The sequence below is a fragment of the Notolepis coatsorum genome (assembly GCF_963971535.1).
Source record: "Notolepis coatsorum genome assembly, chromosome: 2".
Lineage (NCBI taxonomy): Eukaryota > Metazoa > Chordata > Actinopteri > Aulopiformes > Paralepididae > Notolepis > Notolepis coatsorum.
The window spans coordinates 51,294,788-51,312,534 of NC_140166.1; the positions used below are offsets into that span (position 1 = coordinate 51,294,788).

Below are 17,747 nucleotides of genomic sequence, written 5' to 3' on the forward strand. Positions count from 1 at the left end.
AATTACATATATAATTACAACTGTGTAGTAGTAGTAGTAGTAGTAGTAGTAGTAGTAGTAGTAGTAGTAGTAGTAGTAGTAGTAGTAGTAGTAGTAGTAGTAGTAGTAGTAGTAGTAGTAATAATAATAATAGTAATTATAGTAATTATAGTAATGATAATAGCAATAGATTTTACTTAAAACTTTACATAATGTTTTTCCAGTGCAGTGTTTATGTCACACAATTGTGGATTCACAGGAGAACAGAGGGCTTGTGACACAAAACCGTATGGGAGGGGGGGGGGGGGGGGGCACCACAGGAAGAGGGAAACACACACTGAGTTCTTAAAATACAACAACCCCCCGCCCCCCAATCACCCTCAGGGATCCCCAAACCGCCCAGTGTGTTGGAGGAAGGAAGAGGGCGCTGTGCGGAATAGTTGTTGCCAAGATGATGCCGCTGTTGGATGGTTGTTGTCGGTGGGCGCTGCGGAGCAGGTGACTGGGAGGGGAAGGGGGGGTAGTAAAAAGAACAGATGCATGCTGAGAGCGTGAGGCCGGGTGCCCAGTCCAGTAGGGGCTGACGCTGCGAGCACAGAGCCCCACCCGACACTGGACTTGCTCTTCCAATCCCGTCCTCCTCCTCTTCTCTCTCTCTCTCTTCTCTCTTATCTCTCCGTCTCTCCAGCAGAGCACTCTTGTCAGACATGGCTATTAGGTTCAATCTTAAGAAGGACAGAAAAATATAGGATCAAAAACATGTGAACATACTGAACAATGTGCCTGGATCCAGCCCTATTATGTGACATTAACCCTTTCACTGCCACACTACATTTACATTTAGCTGACGCTTTTATCCAAAGCGACTTACAAGTTCTGTACGACAAGTCATCAGGAAGGGCACAACTCTATCAGCTGAGTAACAATGTTCATAAAGGTGTTGAGTGCTACAGTGTAGGTTAGTATATTAGGACAAGTGCATGACGGTAATTTTCTTTTTTTGCAAAAAAAATATTGCAAATCCAATCAGTGTAAATATTTGACCCCATAACGATTCGATTCAATTACGATTCTTCAGGCAAGGATTCAATGCATCATGAAATCTCTTAATTTGACCACGATTCGATTCAATTCTATTCGATGCGATTTGATAAATCTTCGATCAGTTAATTCCCCCAAAATATTTGAATACACAAATGTGGCTGGGGGAACTGATTCACTCAGCATGAATGGACTATAGGTCAATAATAGGGGTGTAAATATTTGACCCCACAACGATTCGATAACAATTCTTCAGACAACGATTCAATGCATCATGAAATCTCTTCATTTGACCACGATTCGATGCGATTCGACCTTAGGATCGATGCATTGCGATGCATTGTTACACCCCTAGTGGGCTCGATGCCTGCATGATCAAAGTTCCTCCTCAAAGGGTCAGTTGAAGATGCCAGGTGAAGTCATGCTCTAATATAATAGAAATCCTTTAATAATCCCGACGGAAATTCGGCAGAATAAGAATATAATAATATTAAAAATAAGAATAAAATTGAATAAAGAATAAAATATGGTCCGGGATATACAATATGGTCTGGTATGTATAATAATAATAAATGCCATGTGGTTAACAAACAAGTGAGTGAAAGCAGAACTGAGGCTGGATAAGGCAAGCTAAACATTAGTAATATGATTGCAAAGCTAAGTGACTAAGAGACAAGGGTGTAAAAAGTACCCAGAAATGATACTTAAAGGAAAACTCCAACAATTTGGGAAATTAGCTTATTTACCATCTACCCTGGAGTTAGACAAGAAGATGCATACTTTTTTCTTCTCTGTGCATGCAGTAGGAGTAGGAATACGTTGGGAACTAGGCTAATGGAGGAACCTACTTCCAGTGACTGACGCTAAGCTAGGCTAACGGTGCGCGTCTTCCTACTCCTACTGCATGCACAGAGAAGAAAAAAGGTATGTATCTTCTTGTCTAACTCCAGGGTAGATGGCAAATAAGCTAATTTCCCAAAATGTTGGAGTTTTCCTTTAAGTGAAAGTATGTGTACCGTCTCAAAATCTTACTCAAGTAAAAGTCAGAGTATCTGGCTAAAAACACACTTGAGTAAAAGTCAAAAAGGTATGTACTTAAGTACTAAAAAGTAAAAGTAAAAAAAAATATTCTGACTGTCTATTCTTCTGATAGCAGGTGTTTAATCAAAGAAAGTTTTCCATTGATGGGGATTTGATTGGCTGTTTTTAAATAAAGTGCGGCTGCAGGATTAATAACGTTAATGTTAGTCCGGCCAGAGAAACAAATATACTAATTCAAATCGTTGGACCTGCAAGATTTGTACTTTGTAGGTCTGCATTTTAAATGTAAGGAGTAAAAAGTATGTTTTTTTTCTCTGAAATGTAATTGAGTAAAAGTACAAGTATACAAACCTAATAATACTCGAGTAAAGTACAAATCCCCAAAAACAGTACTTAAGTATTGTAACAAAGTACAATTACTCAAGTACTTTACACCCCTGCTGAGAGAAGCCTAGTTGGAACTTGGGAACAATTTCCCAAGGATTGTAATGATTGTAATGTGTGTGGGTGGTATTATTACAGCAGTGTATCTTTTCAACTGCCTTTGGACTCGGGCGATAGTGGCTCAGGAGGTAGAGCAGTCGTCTGGTAATCCGGAGGTTCTATCACTCATCCTAATTGCCCCAGAGAGCTTTCCAGAAATTATTATAATTTCCAAAGATGAATCAGCTGCTGGATTCAGCACCATGGCCAGTTCCCTGGGTTCTGTGAGCACTGTTCTAGGTGAATGGAGCCACAGGACAGCTGCCGATTACATTTTACATTACATTTAGTCACTTAGCTGATGCTTTTATCCAAAGCGACTTACAAGTTCTGTACGACAGGTCAGAAAGAAGGGCACGACTCTTACAACTGAGTCAAACAGTGCTAAAACTTGGGTGTTGCAGTGATGAGTGCATAGTAGTAAAGACATATTAGTAGGAAGAGTGCATGATAGTATAAGACAATAAGAAGGTTATTATTATTATTATTATTATTATCTCGACGCGAAAGATTGATCGGGTTTCAGCTTTCCTAACTGTGGTGGGAAGTTCGTTCCACCACTGTGGAGCGAGGACTGAGAATAGGCGGCTTCTCTTTGATGACCCTCCCGGAGCTCGGATAGGAGTGGGTCTGAGGCGGCCAGAGGATGTAGAGCGGAGGGGTCTTGAGAGAGACCATTGACCGGAGGTAGACGGGAGCCGTTCCCGATATGCCAGGTCGAGGACCTTGAAGCAAATTTGTGCGGCGATGGGGAGCCAGTGCAGGTCCCAATTCCTGGTCAACGGCTAATGGTTTGGTTCCTGAGAGGAAGAGACTTGAAAGTCATGGGCTGTCCCCTGGCATTATCTAAAACTGTCTCAAAATTTAACTCTTCCACCTCAGACATTGATCTTGTACCGACAGCATTTTTTTAAAATGGGTGTTTAATAGTGTTTTAAGCCGTGTGCTAGATATCATAAATACCTCTTAGGACTGGTATTTTCCCAGATGCCTTTAAAACACCAGTTGTAAAACCCTTATTAAAACTTAAATAGCAATGCACTGACAAACTATAGACCGATATTCAACCTCCTGTTCATTAGTAAGGTACTTGAAAAGATAGTTTCAGATCAAATAAATTCCTTTCTTGAAAACAACATCTTAGAAGAATGGGGTTCAGAAAATATCATAGGACTGAAACTGCTCTCACCAAAATAATCAACAACCTCAAACTAAACTCTGATGAGAATAAGGTTTCCATCCTTGTCCTGCAGCATTCGATACAATTGATCAAGATATTCTTATCAATTGTCTTGAAAACCTCGTCGGTTTCTCAGACTATGTTTTAAACTGGCTCATAACGTACATCAGAGGGAGGAAGTTCTTTGTTAAACTAGGAGGCCATATGTCTGAGAAATATGACAACTGCTATGGGGTTGCACAAGGGAGTTGCAGATGATACACAATTGTACATACTGTATCTGCAGAACCAAATGATACAGCAGCTATTAACTCCATTACCAACTGCTTATTGGCAATAAATGGGTAATGAGTAAAACATCCTGAAACTAAATGAGGACAAAACTGAAATTTGAATTATCGTCCCCAAAACAAAAAGAGAAACGTTAATTAAGAACCGGGGAGGATTAACCCCTTGGATAAAATCTGAGGTCACAAGTCTTGGGCTTATCATAGATTCAGAACTCTGAACTTCAACTCCCAATCTCCCATATTAACAAAGTGACCAAAACATTGGGCCTCACCAATACTCTCTTATATATTTTCTTACGTCCAAATCTGTTCTTACCCAGGTGGGTGTGTTGAATGATGAATCCCACTCATTCTAAACTGAAATGCACATTCTCGCTCAATTCATTTGCATACAGACACGCCCCGCAAGCTCATTATAATACGAGAGCTGTGTGCAAAACATGGGTCTGCATTGCATGAGCGGATCCCCATATTCAACAGGTAGCACTGGAGCGCTTTGCGACAGATCAAAATTAGATCAGATTAAAATGTATTGTCATCATACAGCACCTATAGCTATGGAATAGACCTGTATTAATATTCCATATTTATACCATCTAGTTGCTCGCTCCTGGCCGCGTGTATCGCTTCCGCAACGGAATTCGGTTTCCGGGTTCCTCTGATTGGCCGCGACCCCCACGTGACCCGCCCCCCTATCCACCGCTCTGCCGCTGCCGTGCAGTCACTGAGTGTTGTGTTGTTGTAGCCAGCGGGGAAATCGCGATTTTTTTATTTGTTTGTTATGACAAACCAATTACATAATCCAACATGTGTGTAAAGGCACAACATATTCCAGTTAACGGTATATATATATATATATATATTTTTTTTTTTTATTATATCTTTCTTCCCCTCTTTTTCCCGATTTTTCTCCCTTCCTGGTTGTTGCGTACTTTCCCCTACTGTTGGTCCGGGAGACCGGAGACTGTCACATGCTTTCCTCCGACGCATGTGCAACCTGCCGGCAGGCCAACCTAGCCGCGCAGGTTCTCACCGGGGAGAGTGTAGCGTGTGGGAGGCAACACTATCTCTCCTTAGTTCCTACCATCGCTGTGCAGGCGCCCCGACCGAACTGTAGGGGTCGCTGTCCACAACGCCCAGGACCCACCCTTCAGCTTTCCCACCCTCTGATACAGCCAATTGTATCAGTGTGAGAGGCCAGCCAAGCTGATAGCAACGCCGGGAGCTGGATTCGAACAGGCGAATCCAGTGTCTCCCGGTGTTGGTGACGAACGTAATCTCCGCTACGGCACCTGCCCCCCCAACGGTATATTTTGTTAATGATTTGTTACGGCGTAGTCGTTCTATATGAATTGAAAATGGGGGACCCTGATGTAAACAAGACAAACGTCTTTCTCTGGTCTGCATCCCTTAACAATTGTGTGTATTGAGCCGTACTGTATTGTACCCATTCTGCAATCTGTTAAATAAAGTTTTCATTCATTCATTCATTCATTCATTCATTCATTCATTCATTCATTCAGTCAATACTTCCATGCGTATAAATTGAAGAAGCGAGCAAGTCCGCCTGCCGCGCACGGCACGGCCAGCGGCAGAGCGGTGGATAGGGGGGCGGGTCACGTGGGAGGTCGCGGCCAATCAGAGGGAACCCGGGAAACCGAATTCCGTTTGCGGAAAGCGATACACGCCTCCTGGCCACCTGCCGCAGCATGTGCACACACACACACTACTGTATACGTGCCAAATGAATCGTTCCAACAAAGTTAGTTATGTTTTGCTTTTGTTTAGTTATTATTTTGTTTGAGTTATGTTTTGATTTTGTTTAGTTATTTATTTAGTTTGTATTCATTTACATGTTCAAAATAAAGATTTCAAATCAAAATCAAAATACTGAACAACGCTTGTCAAGAGCCAAATGCGCAGTAGGCCATAAACGGAGTCTCTCTCTCTCTCTCTCTCTCTCCTCTCTCACTCTCTCTCTCTCTCTCTCTCTCTCTCTCTCTCTCTCTCTCTCTCTCTCTCTCTCTCTCTCTCTCTCTCCTCTCTCTCTCTCTCTCTCTCTCTCTCTCTCTCTCTCTCTCTCTCTCTCTCTCTCCTCTCTCTCTCTCTCTTCTCTCTCTCTCTCTCTCTCATCTCTCTCTCTCTCTCTCTCTCTCTCTCTCTCTCTCTCTCTCTCTCTCTCTCTCTCTCTCTCTCTCTCTCTCTCTCTCTCTCTCTCTCTCTCTCTCTCTCTCTCTCTCTCATCTCTCTCTCTCTCTATATATATCAGGGTCTCAAACTCGCGGGCCAATTGCGGCCCGCTGGATGATATTTTGCGGCCCCCTACTTGACATCAAAGTGTAGTGTTAATGCGGCCCACGCCGCCACGCGCAACTTTATCACTTGTAGGCTACCATAGCGCAGGCTCATGGCAGCAACGTTAGTGGTTGAAACGTGATTCCGGAGTGATACCAAGTAGAAGGAAATATATCCTGTCATCAGTGCGTATGGCAGGCATCCTCGAAATTCTCTGCTATCTCCTCTGCACTGCTCCAACTGTCTGTGTCTGTCTACTGCTTTGGTCCAATTATTCAGCGTCCCGTCAGCATCCCCCCCCCCCACCCACCCACAGTCTGCGAATCAGAGCAGAGTAGGGCGGGTCTTCACGGAATGCGTGTTGTCTTTCAACGGGTCGGAGTCAGAGCGAGAGTTGACAGCGCATTTACAGGTAGTCTAATCTGCAGGTACTGTAGCGAGTAGCATAATTTTTACCAGCAGGCAGCTAGTAGAAAAATATGGCATGTTCAAAGATGGCCAGTAAAATAAAAGGTCAACAGTGAAAATCGCTGCAATTCAAAGGTGAATGGACTGAAAAATATGCGTTCATCCTCCCTCCAACCAGCACAATGTGCCAAGAAACGGTAGCTCTTGTGAAGAGTGGGCAATTTGAAACGCAATTTGAAACGCCAATACGAAACAAAACATAGTTATTTTGATGCAACCTTTCAGCACTAAGAACCACAAAAATAAATGGAATGAAATCATCATATCAAGCTGCAAGCAGAATTATTGTTAAAGTTATGTCACAACAATAAAAAGCAACCAAGTGTCACTGCTCACTCAGTGGCATGGGTGTTGGCTAAACACAAGAAGCCATTCTCTGATGCATAAATAATAAAATAATGTATGACTGAAGTGATGGAGACCATGTTTGAAGGCAAACAAAAGCAAATCCTCCTCAGATAGCACAGCAATCAGAATAACTGAAATACTGGCTGTGATAGAATAAAAAAAATGCACAGTGCATTTCCATAGCTGTGGATGAGTCCACTGACACCACTGAGAATGCTCTGTTGCTGGTGTTTTTGAGGTTTTATGATGAGGCAAAGGGGTAGTTTGTTGATGTATTAAAGGGGAACTATCTTATAAATGGCCTTTTTGAGTGTTTAGCATTGTTTCCTAGCTATGTGAACTTATATTAATATGATCTATGTCTCTAATTCTCATATTGGTGCATTCTTCCAATTCTCCTCTCACAATATTCACCCTCACTGAACTGAGTCGTTTGAAAATGTGCCTATATGTGATGTCATATAGTCACTGCTGCATGTTAATGTGGCTCCTCAGGCACCCAGCACCTGCACCCCAGTCCACATCAGCTCAAAACGGCTCGAGATCTTGAGGTAGAAAAATGCTGTTTTTGAGGACTTGATTAGAAATACAAAACAATGAATAAAAAAAATATATATATTACAGAGGTGTTCCATAGACTCACAGGAATTGTGTAAAAGTGCCCAAATAGTGAAAGAAATAGTAAAATAGTTCCCCTTTAATACATTTTTGGAATACTTGAAACCCTTTTTTTGTGGAATATTTGATGCGGCCCAGCCTCACCCAGACTCTACCTCCAGCGGCCCCCAGGTAAATTGAGTTTGAGACCCCTGCTCTATATATATAATCAATTATAAGTTATAATAATAATTATTATTATTATTGAAAAGTTCTGGGTTTTTAACCTCTTAACACTTTCCGTGCCGGAGGTTGGGTGCCTCAGAACCCTGTTGCGTGCCAGCGTCCACTTCAATGATAGAGCTCTCATATTTGCGAACGCATAAACTACATCTTAAATTATGTGTCTAATCTGGCCGTCGCTTATCAATGACTTGTTTGCAGTCAACATTGTCGAAACGGATTGTTTTTTTAATGGGTTCATTTCCGTTTTATACCATTTAGAAAAACTCTCGTTTTTTGAAAGTTTCAGGAAAATATAAAGATTCTGTGATAAACGCCCGTTACTGGAATATTCTGGAATACACAAAAATGTTGTCATTTTTCGGCCTATTTATGAATCGTTTTCAAATAAACGCTAGATTATCGATAGTATATGTGTACTTATGCACGCTATAGAAGCGGGCTGAAAAATCGATTATCTCATTTCCTGATCAGCACACACACACACACATAGGGCACATGTTGATATCTCTGTGAAAAAAGCTCTGATTATCCTAAGACTGGTAAAATAGATTCCTTACCTCAGATCAGATGTTCTCCAAAAAGATTATTCCAATTCCTGATCGCCATTCCAAATAGCAATCGCGTTTATTGATCCAACGCTGGGTGGTCGAAACACCGATTCCACGCTGTTCTGAGGCTCCAGAATGAATCCGATCGTCTCGGGTGACTTGCCTGAGAAGTAAAATGAGGAAGCAGGATTTTTTCCCCCCCATGCCTTTCATTCAATCCATTCCAAAGGGGTGCAGTACCACAGGGAGAGACGATAGGGGGGCGGTATTTTCCAAATGGAGCTCAGAGAGAGTTTGCAGTGGTAACGTGAGGCTAGATTGATGAAATACGAATTCAAATCGCTAATAAAAAAAATAAAAATAGATCTCTCGACGTTGGCACTGAGCGGTCGGCATGAACAAACGAGTTATCTCGTCGTTGGCACTCAAAGTGTTAACGTGCAACCGGGCCCTCTTGAGGACGATTTGTCCACCGGCGCGACGCGCCACTTTGCCGACCTCTAGCAGCTCGGGTGTGCATTTTTTTAAAGCCCTATTTGTTGCCTGTCGATTGCCGTTTCAGGCGACAAAATCGTTCAGCGGTTCTCGAGTTACATGCCGATATGTGAGGCGTGTGCCAAAGTACACGGCAGAGTTTTCTTTTTTCTTTTTATTACCACCCCTGACTCCCGGGGCTCTAGCTCCGTCAATCATTTGGCGATCTCAAAAATTTGACAGGGTTATAGCCAATGAGTGTGGCTTTCCAATGATACCCCGCATGGGGATCTGCGAATCAGTAGTGTGGTATTGAAAGGGTTAACCTTCTGTAGTGTGGTTGTGAAAGGGTTAACCCTTTGTTGTGTGGCAGTGAAAGGGTTAACCTTCTGTATTGTTGCAGTGAAAGGGTTAACCCTTTGGTAGTGTGGTAGTGAAAGGGTTAAACTCTGCCGAAACTCTCCGAAGGGACGAGAGGGAAGGGACCAATTACATGCCACGACACTGTTGCTGTCACGTCCAGACAGACACACAGACCCGTACATGTGTGATAAGGAAAAGAGCATGACTCATGTGCTGTCCGTGGTCTTGCACGTTACGTTACGGGTGGCGGCAGCTGTTTGTTCAATGGAGGCCTCGACATAACAGACAGTCACTTTCCAAACACCACTTGTTCCCACTGGCTTTGTAAGGGCAACTTATTTTGTTACGCAATGGTTGTTGTGTGTTGTTTGTATTTTTGCAAACTTGTTGATACACCTTGTGGAACTTCTTTTCAAAATATAAATTTAAAACTCCCACACATTTGCTGGAAAATGTTTTTTCTTAGGAACTTAACAGTATGAGGCTAACGATATGTGATCTGCAGCATCGTGGTCTTCTCCATGTCCGATACCTAGTAGCTGACTCCCACCTATACCTTATTGTGGTACTTCACTTAGGCAGTTCTCAGTGAGGTACTAGAGGGTCCAATCTTTGGAATGCAGCTGATCCTATACTGAGGAAATCTCCATCTCTGCTTATTTTTAAAGCAAACTACAAAAGAAATGCTCATACCCAAAAGTAGTAAATAGGTCACACATGTAGGTATGCATTTGGTTATGTGGGTGGGTAGGTTTGTAGGCAGGTGGGTGGGTGGTTATGTATTATTATGTATGCAGTATATATGCATGTATGTACTGTGTGTATGTATGTTTGTATTAACACGTATCTTTTGAATGTATTCTGGTATTTTATAATATGCATATTTTTGTATTTTTGTATGTTTGATTTTATAAAACAGGGGAAGTTCTTGATAAAGCCTCTAGGCTTCTAACTTCTCCTTCACAATATGGTCCCCAACCGACCTGTTGGAGTCGCTGTCCACAACGTCCAGATTACCACCCATCGACTTCCACCCGCTAACTCTGCCAATTGAGTCAGTATGACGGCCGGCCCAAGCCGGAGGCAACGCTGACAGCCGGATTCGAGACTGGTGTCTCTTGCGTTGGTGACGAGTGCAATGTCCGCTGCGCCACCCAGCCGCCAATCAGAGCATATATTTAGCATTTTTTGATTATATATTAGATTAGATTTAGATTATTGGATTATTAGATTATATATTGCATATATTTAGCATTTCGGTTTTTTTAGATTATATATTAGATTCGATTTAGATCATTAGATTATATATTGTAACTATATTTATTGTAGGGCAAATATAACAGAGGGCATAATACCCTCATCTCGCACCTTGTTGTCCATATGCGCATGTCCAAAGTTAATTATATTGTATATTGTTTACACTGCCTTTTTATTACTACCTGTACCTCCCCTCCCCCCTCCCACATGCTGCTATGATGCCTGAATTTCCCCAAGGGGATCAATAAAAGAATATCTCTTATCTGTTTCTACCTGTTGGACATGTCGAGTTCTCTCTCCCGAATATGTGATATGCTTTTTCAGGAAGCCAATAAAGTGAAGCTAGAGAACTCATGATCATAGTACTATAGTCACCTTAACCCTTTCACTACCACACTACCAAAGGGTTAACCCTTTCACTACCACACTAGACGGTTAACCCTTTCACTACCACACTACAGAAGGTTAACCTTTCACTGCCACACTACAGAAGGTTAACCCTTTCACTACCACACTACAGAAGGTTAACCCTACCACACTACAGAAGGTTCTGTATTGTAATGGGCTCCGCTCGGCATCACTACTGCACTGTACCTCGCTTGTGCACGCGCACTGAATAAAAATTCCACAAATGTACCTTTACATCCCAGCATTCGTCTGGCCACACCCCTATCAGCTTACCTACATAAGCAGGGGTGGGGCCACATACTCGCCTCCTTCTTCGCTTTCACCACAAGGAAGTGCCTTCGGTAGATCCCCACTTGACGAGGCTGTTAGTAGGAGAAAGTTGGAAAACAAAGGATACGTTGACATCATATCTTTATTTTCTCTCTCACTATTTTCGAGAAAATACGGCGATATTGTCTTCGTACTGGAGTGTCTGGAAGATGATGATCATTCTACACCTCCACCGGTTTTTTCGTATTGGCAGTTCACGCCGCTACATGCCTCCCAACTGCAGTCCTCCTTGCTGCGGCTGGATGGGGTAAATCCGTCCAGCGACACAGCTGGACTGTAGGACGCACCGACTGTTGTGAGAAGCGGTGGGTTCCAGGTTTGGTGAGTAATGTTTGCTTGCGAGCACCACTTGTCTGTTAGTGCTATGGGAGCTAGCTGACAATGTTTACGAAAACCGGCCCCAGATTAGGGTCCTTTGTTCAGCCTTTTTAGGCGACGGCGGAGGATCTTGGTTTGAAGCCCATTATAGCAACTAGTGGGCCACGACCAGTAGAACTGGTGATCCCAGGATCTCTGGACGCGTGGGTACTTCTCTGTCACCGTATAGGCCCCGTCTCTCATATGCAAATGAGAGTTTACCCTAAACGAGGAAATGTGGGCATGGATGTTCGTTATCGGAAAATCCATGTTCAAGTCGGCTACAGCCCAGATGGGACTTGTGCTGGCTCCGCCGGATGTATGGTAAAATCACCGTTGTAAAACTGTGTTAACATCTCGTTTCTCTTCTCTCTTAAAAGGTGAGGAGGGTTTCAGAACGGCGGCCTGTCTGAGTGTGGCTTGTTATATCGTTGTGTACAAGTTCAGGTGATAGCTGCTTAGCTTGCGTGCTAGTTGTGGCCTACCTGTTAGCCAGTCAGCTGTTAGCTGCAGGCGCTAGCCTGTTGTGTCACTAGGCTAGGTAACGTTAGCTTGCTGCTATCGGCCGAGAGCGGCCGTTAGCTTAATGCTACACTGTTGAACGTTCTGAGACTATAACATGCTTTAAACACTCTGACTACGACGTCATCTTTGACAGAGGATGTTAGTCGAACCTACCCTGAGGCCGGCCGGCGAGGACTGCGTCAACAAGGGGAACCGTAGCGGCGGGATGGAGCGTGACGCTGCCCATGTCGACAATACAGGAATGCTGTGTTTACTATCGGTGCCTTGTTAGAGACTGCAGTTTCGCTTGATCTGCGCTCATGGTAGGAAGTGCCTTGACCAGACCTTGAACACTTCTTCTTTCTTTCCCTTCTAAATGTTTTATAAATAACGATGTTTTCCAAAACGAGTGTTGCTGCACTACATTTAGGATACGATGCGAGTTATGTGTGAATTGTCTTGTCACTGGTATTTAGCTTCTCCATGCAAATCGGGTTGTTTGTTACAGATGTGAAAATGATCTGGTTTGTTGTGTTGAGAAACATTGTGTGTTCATGTACCGTGTACTCACAACTAAGGGGGTTAAACTAACCTATAAAGCTATGCTTAGTGACATATGCGTGAAGAATGAATTCTTTTCTCAGCCTGTAATGACAATGAACAGTGTGTTCACATATTTACAGGTTTACCTGTTCAACTGGCCGTATTAAGGGTAAAGTAGGAGGGGTGTTTTCCCCCCGGTTCCCTGGGGACTTCTTCACCCTCCTCTCAGACATGTTGTTACAATATATTGTGTCACTGTGTGGTGGGATACGATGTAACCCTTAGCTTGATTGCTGGGGTTGTGCTAGAACTGCTTGAGGAACTGTATTTTCCTAAAAGAAAAGATTGTTTGGTCACTTTTCGTGTGTGCTTAGCAAGGCCTGTGGCCGATACTAATCGAGAATTATGTATTCTCTCATTATGAAAAACGGCGTTCCTCTGTAGAGTGTTTTTGCCATTTTTTGTAGGTGATAATGGGTTGTGTGTGTCGTGTGACCTACAACTGGGTTGGGTTGGCCACAGAAGCACATGTGTGAGTCTGGTACCGGGGCTCTTAAGGGGGCCCTCTCTATTCTGTGTTTTTTCCTTAGTAAAAATCAGATAGCAGGTTAGCACATGCGCTGTGTGAAGCTGTTAGACGCTTCATGGAGCTGACTATGACTGTGTCATACTTTCTTTTGTCATTACATCGTATCATGGGTGTGGGGTCGTAAAGGGGTGAACTGGTAATCCTTTTCTCCCCTTCTTTGATGGGTAGGGGTTAAAACCTCCTGTCCTTGGGGAGCTCCAGTAGCTCACCGCGTACCTCGAACGCTATTTCGGCGTCGGGGACAACCGTGCGCGTCACGGATCTGGGGTACACGAGTTCGACTCCCGGACTCGCCGTATTTTCTCAGAGTGTCTTTCCCCCCATCTATACCCCATTCAACCTGTTTCTGTCGGTCATACTTGACCAGAAAAAGCGATAAACGCGAAAAGAACCAGCTGACTGGTCAAAGTAAAAAAAAATAAAAAATCCTGTCCTTCAAGGTTCCAGTCACGTTGCTGTTCGGCACGTTACAGGGTAAGAGGGGGGGGGGTGGGGGGAGTTTCCTGGTCCCACTCCCTGGAATATTGGGCGTGTGCACCGCAGAAATTCCCCCGCCATAGAGTACGTCACTGTGCGCGTCTCTGTTGGTAGGACTTCCGTGAGCTGTTCGGGTCCATATGATGGATCTGTTTCGGGGAGTGGTCAGGGCTCCTCCTCTCGAAGCTCCTATTCGGGCCTTCTGTGAGTTAGGACTCTCCTTCCATGTGAGGGAGCCTCCTCAGAGTGCAGAGCCTCCTCCTCAGATTGTCAAGGTGAGTAGAACTTGAAAAAGGAGTCCTGCTCTATTGTGTGTGTATTCGATTCAATTCGATTATTGAGTGTGTATGGGTTCAGTGCCTCCTCCCCGGAGGGCCCTAAAACCAAAATTTTACATGGCTCAAGGTTGCAATATATTCTTTTCAATCTGTACAGCTCACGTGGGAAGACTCTCTGGGGATTTCTATCTCCTCCCTATGGGAGGGTGGTGGGATGTAAAAATGTAAAAAAAATTTACCCCCGGCTGTGTAGACTGGGATACATGCTGTTGGTGCTTCCTTCTTTTCTATTAAAAATAGTTGGAGTTAGGAAGCATCACACCCCTCTTGTCGTTCCCCTGGGCGCCTTGGGGATTCAATGACAGGTCTAAATAGCCTGTTCATTGATGTGGTTGTGTCCCGACGCACGCATAGTGCTAGCTCGGGGTGTTCTGTTGAAGATCAGGCGAATGACTGGCACGCCTTGGTTGCTTGAGGTTAAAACAGCATTTTTATAAAGCAACTGGGATGGAGGTTTTTCCTCTTCCGACGACCTGTGTTGGTTGTCAACGGATTCTCGTTCATATCTGGGGGATGATGACGGAATGGATCTGAACATATGTAGAGGGGTCTCACGCCCTGGGGGTGGGCCACCGGGCGCGGTTCGCACCGAACGTCTGGGTGGCGCCTTCTTTTCATGTTTAGGATCAACATGCATATCTGCCCCTTCTCCTGGAGTAGGCATGTCGGCGTGGTTAGGGCACGGGACTGGTTCTGGTCACGCTGGTCCGGATCAGTTAAACCCGTTGTCCGCCGGGGATGCAGATCTGCTGTTCTGGTACCCTGAGGGACTTGGGCTTTTTTCAGGGGGAAAAATGCCGTGTGGGTCCGGGTGTCACAGGGTTAAGCGCTATGGAGACCCTGGTTGGGTACATTTTGTACTCTGCACTGTCGTAATTGCTTACGGCCATGCCAACCTGTACACGCTCGATCTCGTCAGATCTCGGCCGCTACGCAGGTTGGTCCTGGTTAGTACTTGGTTGCGAGACCGCCTGGGAATACCAAGTACGGTGTGCTTGGGGCTGGTTCTCCATTCTTTTCGCTCCTCTCTCACGCATGGCGAAGAGGGGCCTGTTGGGGTGGTCTTTGACCTCCTCTGGTGACCCTGTGCTTCCCGTATCGCCGGTCCCGGTCCGAAGTAATGTTTCGTCGACCCGTAGGCCTGGGATAACCCTTTTTTGAAAGCTGAAACACTTGTACTGCGGTATAGCCAGTGTGTACCCGCAGGTGTGTTTTGGAGTTTTTTCTTGAGGGGTTATAGGAACAACCACCGCATTGGGTAACGACAAGGTGGTTGATTCCCTGGTGTGTTGGAGCAGTGTCAACTCCCGGGTTACCCGGTTGAGGGTGCCCCTGCACGTTCATGACGTCTGCCAATCATGTCAGCCTTCTCTGCCTCAACCCCTCTGGGTGGGTTTTTTTTAAATGGAGGCTTGGTCATGCAACAACGCCAGCATACGCCCCTTCCGCCGGGGGGCTGTTCTCAGCTAACTCCTTTGGCGCCTGTCTCGTCCGCAGTGCTCCAGGCTCAGGTTACAGCCTGTTGCCTGGTTTTCCCCGGTGCGCTGCCTGCTTCCGTTGGTTAACCTTTTTTGTGTGCTTACGGCCATGCTGACTGCCTGTTCTGCAGGGTCAGTGTGCCAGGCGGTGTGCTATTGGGGGGAAAGGGCCCGCTCTTGGAGGGGCCTTATCCGAATACGCTGGCGATGTGGGGGGCGGTGTCACTAAGTGACCGCCTGGTGGGGTCTTGATGCCTGGCGTCATTGACCTCTCCGGGCCCCCGTTTTCCAGGGGATCCAGTCCCTTTAGTGGGTCTGGGTCTTCCTTCGCGCTCCGCTGCTACGGCCTTGCCACGGGGTTGGGTTTGCTCCTGACCCCGTGATTTCTGGGGGCAGTAACAAGGTTGTTCCCTCCGTTCGTTCCCGGGTGGCATGCGGGTTGTGCGTGTGTGTAGTCGTGGGGTCAGGCCACGGTCTGCTCACCCTGTGCGTTGAGTTGCTTGAGTGCCTCTTCGCACGGTCGGGTCCGTCGCCCTCCCGGGAACCTCCAATAGGGGGGGTTGCCCCTCCATTAGGGGGGGTCGGGGGGGCTCGGTCCTCCCTGATCTGATGGTTGTGGGGGGCCTCAGCGGGGTGTATTTGTCGGCCGAGGGCTCTCGCTCGGCCTCCCTTGTGCAGTAGTGATGCCGAGCGGAGCCCATTACGATACAGAACGATAGGTTATGACTATAACCAAGTTCTGTTAGTAATGGTGACGCTCGGCATCAGACGCCGCTGCTGCCCTTGATCTCACCTTGTGGTGAAAGCTTGGGAAGGAGGCGAGTATGTGGCCACACCCCTGCTTATGTAGGTAAGCTGATAGGGGTGTGGCCAGACGAATGCTGGGATGTAAAGGTACATTTGTGGAATTTTTATTCAGTGCGCGTGCACGAGCGAGGTACAGTGCAGTAGTGATGCCGAGCGTCACCATTACTAACAGAACTTGGTTATAGTCATAACCTATCGTTAACCCTTTCACTACCACACTACAGAAGGTTAACCTTCTGTAGTGTGGTAGTGAAAGGTTAACAGTCTGTAGTGTGCAGTGATGCCGGTAACGCGTTACTAAGTAACGCGTTATTGTAATCTGATTACTTTCCCCCGAAAATAGTAATCTAACGCGTTAATCTTTAAAAGCCAGTAATCTGATTGCAGTTACTTGTCCAAGTGGCTGTGCATTACTATTTCGTTACTATCTCATCATAAATTCATAATGCAGGCGGAATGCAGTATTTTATTTCGTTTTCGACAGTCAAAAATACATTTTGAGCTGTTTTTCTTTTGGGAGTGACGTAGTGTGGCAGTGAAAGGGTTACACAAGAATGTGTCCCGCGGGCCGCGGCGTGACTGGACACTCTGTCTGTGAGTGACTCTGCTTTGGTACAATCACATTCCCCATCCACAGTCTGCGAATCAGAGGCAGAGTAGGGCGGGTCTTCACAGCACGTCATGTGACATATGCGCCAATCGTGTGACAGCAGGGCTCCGTCGTCGGAGAATTCCACCCCAAAACGCTTGGCAAAATTAAAAGTGAGTTTCTGTTCAGACTTCCATCCCAAAACGCTCGTCAGTCACTACTTCACGTTCATATGCGGAGGAAACAAAATACTGTCTACCGCTAAAAACAGCACATCCAATTGCATTGAAAGCATCTGGAATCACAACACTAGCCGACGCTTCGACTAGTAGGTACAGGAGGACTCGGAGGCCAGCCAAACAGCAAAAGAGAGAGATTGTTTCTTTCCCTTTTGATTAATGTATATTTGATGGTGGCAGAGCAAAAGCTCTTATTTGCCAGATTTACAGTTAATTTACATGTTAAAGAGAGACTGATTGTATGTTTATAGAGAGACATTTATAAAAACAATTTAATAGTTACAGTTGATATAATTGAATAGTTCAGCCTGCATTTGTTAGATGTGAATGGATACACTGGTTTTGTAAAACCACTGGCTGGCTGCTCTAATGCTGTGAGCATCATAGACTGTTGCTTTACCATACTTGATGGTACAGAAGCTGAAGCACTAGTTTAACAATTTACGTTATGTGCAGAGAAACAAGTTAAAAACAATTT

General features: G+C 45.0%; 1 protein-coding gene across 1 annotated transcript in view; it reads right to left on the bottom strand.

The window, feature by feature from the left end:
• Positions 1-374: 374 nt before the first annotated feature.
• LOC311223903 (calcium/calmodulin-dependent protein kinase type II subunit beta) overlaps positions 375-17,747 on the bottom strand; it is a gene marked incomplete at its 5' end in the record, with an annotated part of 319,894 nt that continues 302,521 nt past the window's right edge. Inside the window, one exon of the mRNA XM_084308666.1 lies at positions 375-704. The remainder of the gene's footprint in view (positions 705-17,747) is intronic.